Genomic DNA, 8,260 nt, shown 5'->3' on the forward strand with positions numbered 1-8,260 from the left:
AAAAAGAAAGATAAAAAAGAAGAAAAGAGAAATGAAAGTGAAGAAAAAAAAATAGAGAGAAAGAGTGATAGAACAAACAGGATAAGACAGAACAAGACAGAGAATAGCAGAAAGAAAAAAAGACAGAAAAACAGAGATGACAGAATATGAAGAGCAGAACAGATGATAGAGGAGCAAAAGAGGAGTACAATAAGTGATAGAGGGCAAAAAGTGGGAAGAAAGACAAGAAAAAAAGAGTGAAGAAATAGAGTGATAGAAGAATAGAGTGAAGATGGTATAGATTGAACAGGGATAAATGAAAGAGTGATAGTGAGAGAATAAAAAGGCAGAACAGAGCGATGATACAGTTATAGAGAACAGATGATAGAAAGAACAGAGAAGATAAGAACAAATAGAGGAGAAAATGAAACAATCGAACAACAGTATGAAAAGTGATGAGTGGCGAATAGAGTGATAAAGAGCAATGAGAACAAGTGACAGAGTGGAGAATAGAGTGATAGAGTACAGAACAGAGTGATAGGACGGCAGAACAGAGAAGATGCAAAAGAGTGACAGATGAGAAAAGATAGACTCAAAAAAAAGGAGAACGAGAATAGAGATGAAACAGAAAGATAAGAAAAGACAGAGCAAGAACAGAGCTAAGAAGAGCAGAAAGTACAGAAAAATGACAGAGGAAAAAGGATAAGAGAATAGAGTGATAGAGTGAGAAAGGAAGAGCGAAATAGAGTGATAGAGTGAGAATAGAGTGATAGAGATAGAGTAATAGAGTGGCTGAATAGAGGATGATAGAAATAGAGTGAAAGAGTGAAGGATGATAGAGTGGCAGAATAGAGGATAGAGTGAGAATAGAGTGATAGAGTAAATAGAGTGAAGAAAAAGGATAAGTGGGAAAAGTGATAGAGTGAGAAAAAAAGATAGAGTGGAGAATAGAGTGATAGAGTGGCTGAATAGAGTGATAGAGTGGCTGGAAAGAGTACAGAATAGAGTGATAGAGTGGCAATGGAATAGAGTGATAGAGTGGCAGAATAGAGTGATAGAGTGGCAGAATAGAGTGATAGAGTGGCAGAATAGAGTGATAGAGTGGCAGAATAGAGTGATAGAAGGTAGAACAGAGTGATAGAGTGGCTGAATAGAGTGATAGAGTGGCAGAATAGAGTGATAGAGTGGCTGAATAGAGTGGCAGAATAGAGTGATAGAGTGGCTGAATAGAGTGATAGAGTGGCAGAATAGAGTGATAGAGTGGCAGAATAGAGTGATAGAGTGGCAGAATAGAGTGGCTGAATAGAGTGATAGAGTGGCTGAATAGAGTGATAGAATAGAGTGATAGAGTGGCAGAATAGAGTGATAGAGTGGCAGAATAGAGTGATAGAGTGGCAGAATAGAGTGGCTGAATAGAGTGATAGAGTGGCAGAATAGAGTGATAGAGTGGCTGAATAGAGTGGCAGAATAGAGTGATAGAGTGGCAGAATAGAGTGATAGAGTGGCAGAATAGAGTGATAGAGTGGCAGAATAGAGTGATAGAGTGGCAGAATAGAGTGATAGAGTGGCAGAATAGAGTGATAGAGTGGCAGAATAGAGTGATAGAGTGGCAGAATAGAGTGATAGAGTGGCAGAATAGAGTGATAGAGTGGCAGAATAGAGTGATAGAGTGGCAGAATAGAGTGGCTGAATAGAGTGATAGAGTGGCTGAATAGAGTGATAGAGTGGCTGAATAGAGTGCGAGGATAGAGTGGCAGAGATAGAGGATAGAGTGGCAGAATAGAGTGATAGAGTGGCAGAATAGAGTGATAGAGTGGCAGAATAGAGTGATAGAGTGGCTAAATAGAGTGGCAGAATAGAGTGATAGAGTGGCTGAATAGAGTGGCAGAATAGAGTGATAGAGTGGCTGAATAGAGTGATAGAGTGGCAGAATAGAGTGGCAGAATAGAGTGATAGAGTGGCAGAATAGAGTGATAGAGTGGTAGAATAGAGTGATAGAGTGGCAGAATAGAGTGATAGAGTGGCAGAATAGAGTGGCAGAATAGAGTGATAGAGTGGCAGAATAGAGTGATAGAGTGGCAGAATAGAGTGATAGAGTGGCTGAATAGAGTGGCAGAATAGAGTGATAGAGTGGCTGAATAGAGTGATAGAGTGGCAGAATAGAGTGATAGAGTGGCAGAATAGAGTGATAGAGTGGCAGAATAGAGTGATAGAGTGGCAGAATAGAGTGATAGAGTTGCAGAATAGAGTGATAGAGTGGCAGAATAGAGTGGCAGAATAGAGTGATAGAGTGGCAGAATAGAGTGGCAGAATAGAGTGATAGAGTGGCAGAATAGAGTGGCTGAATAGAGTGATAGAGTGGCTGAATAGAGTGATAGAGTGGCAGAATAGAGTGATAGAGTGGCTGAATAGAGTGATAGAGTGGCAGAATAGAGTGATAGAGTGGCAGAATAGAGTGATAGAGTGGCTGAATAGAGTGATAGAGTGGCAGAATAGAGTGATAGAGTGGCAGAATAGAGTGATATAGTGGCTGAATAGAGTGATAGAGTGGCTGAATAGAGTGATAGAGTGGCTGAATAGAGTTGCAGAATAGAGTGATAGAGTGGCTGAATAGAGTGATAGAGTTGCAGAATAGAGTGATAGAGTGGCAGAATAGAGTGATAGAGTGGCTGAATAGAGTGGCAGAATAGAGTGATAGAGTGGCAGAATAGAGTGATAGAGTGGCAGAATAGAGTGATAGAGTGGCAGAATAGAGTGATAGAGTGGCTGAATAGAGTGATAGAGTGGCTGAATAGAGTGGCAGAATAGAGTGATAGAGTGGCAGAATAGAGTGATAGAGTGGCTGAATAGAGTGGCAGAATAGAGTTGAGGCAGAATAGAGTGGCAGAATAGAGTGATAGCTGAATAGAGTGATAGAGTGGCAGAATAGAGTGATAGAGTTGCAGAATAGAGTGATAGAGTGGCTAAATAGAGTGGCAGAATAGAGTGATAGAGTGGCTGAATAGAGTGATAGAGTGGCAGAATAGAGTGATAGAGTGGCAGAATAGAGTGATAGAGTGGCAGAATAGAGTGATAGAGTGGCAGAATAGAGTGATAGAGTGGCAGAATAGAGTGGCAGAATAGAGTGATAGAGTGGCAGAATAGAGTGATAGAGTGGCAGAATAGAGTGATAGAGTGGCAGAATAGAGTGATAGAGTGGCTGAATAGAGTGGCTAAATAGAGTGATAGAGTGGCAGAATAGAGTGATAGAGTGGCAGAATAGAGTGGCAGAATAGAGTGATAGAGTGGCAGAAATAGAGTGGCTGAATAGAGTGATAGAGTGGCTTGAATAGAGTGATAGAGTGGCAGAATAGAGTGATAGAGTGGCTGAATAGAGTGATAGAGTGGCAGAATAGAGTGATAGAGTGGCAGAATAGAGTGATAGAGTGGCAGAATAGAGTGGCAGAATAGAGTGATAGAGTGGCAGAATAGAGTGATAGAGTGGCAGAATAGAGTGATAGAGTTGCAGATTAGAGTGATAGAGTGGCAGAATAGAGTGATAGAGTGGCAGAATAGAGTGATAGAGTGGCAGAATAGAGTGATAGAGTGGCTAAATAGAGTGGCAGAATAGAGTGATAGAGTGGCTGAATAGAGTGGCTGAATAGAGTGATAGAGTGGCAGAATAGAGTGATAGAGTGGCAGAATAGAGTGATAGAGTGGCAGAATAGAGTGATAGAGTGGCTGAATAGAGTGATAGAGTGGCAGAATAGAGTGATAGAGTGGCAGAATAGAGTGGCTGAATAGAGTGATAGAGTGGCAGAATAGAGTGATAGAGTGGCAGAATAGAGTGATAGAGTGGCTGAATAGAGTGGCAGAATAGAGTGATAGAGTGGCTGAATAGAGTGATAGAGTGGCAGAATAGAGTGATAGAGTGGCAGAATAGAGTGATAGAGTGGCAGAATAGAGTGATAGAGTGGCAGAATAGAGTGATAGAGTTGCAGAATAGAGTGATAGAGTGGCTAAATAGAGTGGCAGAATAGAGTGATAGAGTGGCTGAATAGAGTGATAGAGTGGCAGAATAGAGTGGCTGAATAGAGTGATAGAGTGGCAGAATAGAGTGATAGAGTGGCTGAATAGAGTGATAGAGTGGCAGAATAGAATGATAGAGTGGCAGAATAGAGTGATAGAGTGGCTGAATAGAGTGATAGAGTGGCAGAATAGAGTGATAGAGTGGCAGAATAGAGTGATAGAGTGGCTGAATAGAGTGATAGAGTGGCTGAATAGAGTGATAGAGTGGCTGAATAGAGTTGCAGAATAGAGTGATAGAGTGGCTGAATAGAGTGATAGAGTTGCAGAATAGAGTGATAGAGTGGCAGAATAGAGTGATAGAGTGGCTGAATAGAGTGGCAGAATAGAGTGATAGAGTGGCAGAATAGAGTGATAGAGTGGCAGAATAGAGTGATAGAGTGGCTGAATAGAGTGATAGAGTGGCTGAATAGAGTGATAGAGTGGCTGAATAGAGTTGCAGAATAGAGTGATAGAGTGGCTGAATAGAGTGATAGAGTGGCTGAATAGAGTGGCAGAATAGAGTGGCAGAATAGAGTGGCAGAATAGAGTGGCTGAATAGAGTGATAGAGTGGCAGAATAGAGTGATAGAGTTGCAGAATAGAGTGATAGAGTGGCTAAATAGAGTGGCAGAATAGAGTGATAGAGTGGCTGAATAGAGTGATAGAGTGGCAGAATAGAGTGATAGAGTGGCAGAATAGAGTGATAGAGTGGCAGAATAGAGTGATAGAGTGGCAGAATAGAGTGATAGAGTGGCTGAATAGAGTGGCAGAATAGAGTGATAGAGTGGCAGAATAGAGTGATATAGTGGCTGAATAGAGTGATAGAGTGGCAGAATAGAGTGATAGAGTGGCTGAATAGAGTGATAGAGTGGCAGAATAGAGTGATAGAGTGGCAGAATAGAGTGATAGAGTGGCAGAATAGAGTGGCAGAATAGAGTGATAGAGTGGCTGAATAGAGTGATAGAGTGGCAGAATAGAGTGATAGAGTTGCAGATTAGAGTGATAGAGTGGCAGAATAGAGTGATAGAGTGGCAGAATAGAGTGATAGAGTGGCAGAATAGAGTGATAGAGTGGCTAAATAGAGTGGCAGAATAGAGTGATAGAGTGGCTGAATAAAGTGGCTGAATAGAGTGATAGAGTGGCTGAATAGAGTGATAGAGTGGCAGAATAGAGTGATAGAGTGGCAGAATAGAGTGATAGAGTGGCTGAATAGAGTGATAGAGTGGCAGAATAGAGTGATAGAGTGGCAGAATAGAGTGGCTGAATAGAGTGATAGAGTGGCAGAATAGAGTGATAGAGTGGCAGAATAGAGTGATAGAGTGGCTGAATAGAGTGGCAGAATAGAGTGATAGGAGTGGCTGAATAGAGTGATAGAGTGGCAGAATAGAGTGATAGAGTGGCAGAATAGAGTGATAGAGTGGCAGAATAGAGTGATAGAGTGGCAGAATAGAGTGATAGAGTTGCAGAATAGAGTGATAGAGTGGCTAAATAGAGTGGCAGAATAGAGTGATAGAGTGGCTGAATAGAGTGATAGAGTGGCAGAATAGAGTGGCTGAATAGAGTGATAGAGTGGCAGAATAGAGTGATAGAGTGGCTGAATAGAGTGATAGAGTGGCAGAATAGAATGATAGAGTGGCAGAATAGAGTGATAGAGTGGCTGAATAGAGTGATAGAGTGGCAGAATAGAGTGACAGAGTGGCAGAATAGAGTGATAGAGTGGCTGAATAGAGTGATAGAGTGGCTGAATAGAGTGATAGAGTGGCTGAATAGAGTTGCAGAATAGAGTGATAGAGTGGCTGAATAGAGTGATAGAGTTGCAGAATAGAGTGATAGAGTGGCAGAATAGAGTGATAGAGTGGCTGAATAGAGTGGCAGAATAGAGTGATAGAGTGGCAGAATAGAGTGATAGAGTGGCTGAATAGAGAGTGATAGAGTGGCTGAATAGAGTGATAGAGTGGCTGAATAGAGTGATAGAGTGGCTGAATAGAGTTGCAGAATAGAGTGATAGAGTGGCTGAATAGAGTGATAGAGTGGCTGAATAGAGTGGCAGAATAGAGTGGCAGAATAGAGTGGCAGAATAGAGTGGCTGAATAGAGTGATAGAGTGGCAGAATAGAGTGATAGAGTTGCAGAATAGAGTGATAGAGTGGCTAAATAGAGTGGCAGAATAGAGTGATAGAGTGGCTGAATAGAGTGATAGAGTGGCAGAATAGAGTGATAGAGTGGCAGAATAGAGTGATAGAGTGGCAGAATAGAGTGATAGAGTGGCAGAATAGAGTGATAGAGTGGCTGAATAGAGTGGCAGAATAGAGTGATAGAGTGGCAGAATAGAGTGATAGAGTGGCAGAATAGAGTGATAGAGTGGCAGAATAGAGTGATAGAGTGGCTGAATAGAGTGGCTAAATAGAGTGATAGAGTGGCAGAATAGAGTGATAGAGTGGCAGAATAGAGTGGCAGAATAGAGTGATAGAGTGGCAGAATAGAGTGGCTGAATAGAGTGATAGAGTGGCTGAATAGAGTGATAGAGTGGCAGAATAGAGTGATAGAGTGGCTGAATAGAGTGATAGAGTGGCAGAATAGAGTGATAGAGTGGCAGAATAGAGTGATAGAGTGGCAGAATAGAGTGGCAGAATAGAGTGATAGAGTGGCTGAATAGAGTGATAGAGTGGCAGAATAGAGTGATAGAGTTGCAGATTAGAGTGATAGAGTGGCAGAATAGAGTGATAGAGTGGCAGAATAGAGTGATAGAGTGGCAGAATAGAGTGATAGAGTGGCTAAATAGAGTGGCAGAATAGAGTGATAGAGTGGCTGAATAGAGTGGCTGAATAGAGTGATAGAGTGGCTGAATAGAGTGATAGAGTGGCAGAATAGAGTGATAGAGTGGCAGAATAGAGTGATAGAGTGGCTGAATAGAGTGATAGAGTGGCAGAATAGAGTGATAGAGTGGCAGAATCGAGTGGCTGAATAGAGTGATAGAGTGGCAGAATAGAGTGATAGAGTGGCAGAATAGAGTGATAGAGTGGCTGAATAGAGTGGCAGAATAGAGTGATAGAGTGGCTGAATAGAGTGATAGAGTGGCAGAATAGAGTGATAGAGTGGCAGAATAGAGTGATAGAGTGGCAGAATAGAGTGATAGAGTGGCAGAATAGAGTGATAGAGTTGCAGAATAGAGTGATAGAGTGGCTAAATAGAGTGGCAGAATAGAGTGATAGAGTGGCTGAATAGAGTGATAGAGTGGCAGAATAGAGTGGCTGAATAGAGTGATAGAGTGGCTGAATAGAGTGATAGAGTGGCTGAATAGAGTGGCAGAATAGAGTGATAGAGTGGCTGAATAGAGTGATAGAGTGGCAGAATAGAGTGATAGAGTGGCTGAATAGAGTGATAGAGTGGCATAATAGAGTGATAGAGTGGCAGAATAGAGTGATATAGTGGCAGAATAGAGTGATAGAATGGCAGAATAGAGTGATAGAGTGGCAGAATAGAGTGATAGAGTGGCAGAATAGAGTGGCTGAATAGAGTGATAGAGTGGCAGAATAGAGTGATAGAGTGGCAGAATAGAGTGATAGAGTTGCAGATTAGAGTGATAGAGTGGCAGAATAGAGTGATATAGTGGCTGAATAGAGTGATAGAGTGGCAGAATAGAGTGATAGAGTGGCTAAATAGAGTGGCAGAATAGAGTGATAGAGTGGCTGAATAGAGTGGCTGAATAGAGTGATAGAGTGGCTGAATAGAGTGATAGAGTGGCAGAATAGAGTGATAGAGTGGCAGAATAGAGTGATAGAGTGGCAGAATAGAGTGATAGAGTGGCTGAATAGAGTGATAGAGTGGCAGAATAGAGTTATAGAGTGGCAGAATAGAGTGGCTGAATAGAGTGATAGAGTGGCAGAATAGAGTGATAGAGTGGCAGAATAGAGTGATAGAGTGGCTGAATAGAGTGGCAGAATAGAGTGATAGAGTGGCTGAATAGAGTGATAGAGTGGCAGAATAGAGTGATAGAGTGGCAGAATAGAGTGATAGAGTGGCAGAATAGAGTGATAGAGTGGCAGAATAGAGTGATAGAGTTGCAGAATAGAGTGATAGAGTGGCTAAATAGAGTGGCAGAATAGAGTGATAGAGTGGCTGAATAGAGTGATAGAGTGGCAGAATAGAGTGGCAGAATAGAGTGATAGAGTGGCAGAATAGAGTGGCAGAATAGAGTGATAGAGTGGCAGAATAGAGTGGCTGAATAGAGTGATA

The sequence above is a fragment of the Coregonus clupeaformis genome, unplaced genomic scaffold (genome assembly GCF_020615455.1).
Source record: "Coregonus clupeaformis isolate EN_2021a unplaced genomic scaffold, ASM2061545v1 scaf0430, whole genome shotgun sequence".
NCBI classification, from domain to species: Eukaryota; Metazoa; Chordata; class Actinopteri; order Salmoniformes; family Salmonidae; genus Coregonus; species Coregonus clupeaformis.